At 33.8% G+C, this 2,286-nt stretch overlaps 1 non-coding gene across 1 annotated transcript; it reads left to right on the plus strand.

Moving 5' to 3' along the window:
- Positions 1 to 359: 359 nt before the first annotated feature.
- LOC126960206 (U6 spliceosomal RNA) lies at positions 360 to 466 on the plus strand. Its single transcript, XR_007727787.1, has one exon. It is a non-coding gene; the product is annotated as a U6 spliceosomal RNA (small nuclear RNA).
- The last annotated feature ends 1,820 nt before the right edge of the window (positions 467 to 2,286 follow it).

Consider the following 2,286-nt stretch of genomic DNA (forward strand, 5'->3'; position numbering starts at 1 on the left):
ATATGTTCAGTTTTAATTGCAAAATGTGCATGCCCAAACAAATGAAAAACACAGACTACAGAAACAATTCAACAATCAGACTCAGACTGTGATATGACAAAGATGCTGGAATTATCGGACACAGAATTTAAGACAGCTATGGTTAATATGTTAATGTCCCTAATGAAAAAAGTAGACAACATTCGCATTCAAGAATGGATGGTAATGTAAGAAGAGATAAAAACTTAAAAAAAAAGGAAATGTTAGAAATACCAAACACCTTAATGGAAATTTTTAAAAAATCTCTTTGATAGAGTTTTGAGACAGCTGAGGAAAGGATCAGTGAACTGGAAGATAATTAAATAGAAACTTTACAATTGGTGCTTGCTTCAGCAGGATATATACTAAAATTGGAAGGATACGCAAAATGGTAGCATGGCCCCTGTACAAAGATGTCAAGCAAATTTGTGAAGCATTCCATATTTTTCAAGTTGAATTAAAAAGCAAGACATCTTCTGTCTTCTGGAGATCCTTTTTAAACATAACATTCATAGAATCAAAGTAAAGATCAATCACACAAACAACAAAAAGGAGCAGGAGTCAGTATTATTATGTCAGATAATTTTAACTAACAACAGTAAAAAAAGGACAAAGAAAGGCACTATATAATAAAAAGGTTCAAGTCAACAAGATGACTTAACTGTCATAAATATATATGCACCCACCATCGAAGAAGTTCAGAGTGTTGCAGCCAGTGAGGTGAATCGGAATCAGGCATAGAGGAGAAACCTATTTTACCAGAAGAGAGTAAGAAACATTTTATGAAGGCCACAACCTTAAATGCAGGCAAATCAAAAAAGCCTGAGCACTTGTTCGTAAAACAAGTACTTCTAGACCTAAAAAAAAAAGGCCTAGGCTGCCATACAATAACAGTGGGAGACTTCAACATCCCACTGCCAGCATTAGACAGATTATTCAGGCAGAAACTAACAAGGAAATTCTGGACTTAAATTTGACACAACCAATTGGACCCAATAAACGTCTATAGAACAATCACCCATCAAGCACAGAATATACAGAATATACATTCTTCTCGTCTGCACATGGAACATATTCTAATATTGACCATATGCTCAGCCATAAAGCAAGTCTGAATAAATCTTTTAAACATTGAAATCATACCAATGATACTTTCAGGTCACAGTGAAATAAAAATATAAATCAGTACCAAGAAGATCTCTCAAAACCACACAATTACATGGACATTAAATAACTTGCTGCTAAATGACTTTTGAGTAAACAGGGAAATTAAGGCCAAAATTTAAAAATTCTTTGACATAAATGAAAACAAAACACATTTCTGAGACGTAGCCAAGGCAGTGTTAAGAAGAAAAGTTTATAGTGCTAAATGCCTAAATAAAAAAGTTAGAAAAATCTAAAATTTATAATCTTAACATCGCACCTAGAGTAACTAAAACAAGGAGTAAACTAAACCCAAAGTTAGTAGAAAAAAATAAATAACTAATCAGAGCAGAACTGAATGAAATCGAGACCCAAATATCCATACAAAGGATGAACAAAACCAAAAGCTTGTTCTTTGAAAGGATAAACAAGATCAATAGAGCAACAGCAAGATTAACAAAGAAAAAAAAAATTAGAGAAGATCCAAATAAGCATAATCAGAAACAACAAAGGTAACATTACACCCGATTCCACAGACATACAAAAAATCATCTGCAACTATTATGAACACCTCTGTGTACACAAACTAGAAAACCTATGGAAAAATGGATAAATTCCTGGAAACACACAACTTCCTAAGAGTGAAGCACACAGAAACTGAAACCTTGGACATACCAATAATGAGTTCTGAAACTGAATCAGTAATTCAAAACACACCAACAAAGAAAAGCCCTGGACCAGATGGATTCACAGCCCAGTTTTACTAGACATAGAATGAAGAGTTAATACCACTCCTACTGAAACTATTCCAAAAAATTGAGGAGAAGGGACTCCTCCCTAAATCATTCTATGAAGCCAGCAGCACTCTGATACCAAAATGTGGCAAAAACACAACAACAACAACAACAAAAACTACAGCCCAATATCCTTGATGGGGATAGATTCAAAAATCCTCAACAAAATAGTAGCAAAATCAATCAGCACAGCACAAAGTTAATTGACCAAGATCAAATTGACTTTATTTGCAGGATATAGGCCTTGTTCAACATGTGCAAATCAATAAATGTGATTCACCACATAAACAGAATTAAAAATAAAACAATGTGATCATCTCAACAGACACAG

This window comes from Macaca thibetana, chromosome 7 (assembly GCF_024542745.1).
Source record: "Macaca thibetana thibetana isolate TM-01 chromosome 7, ASM2454274v1, whole genome shotgun sequence".
Taxonomy (NCBI): domain Eukaryota; kingdom Metazoa; phylum Chordata; class Mammalia; order Primates; family Cercopithecidae; genus Macaca; species Macaca thibetana.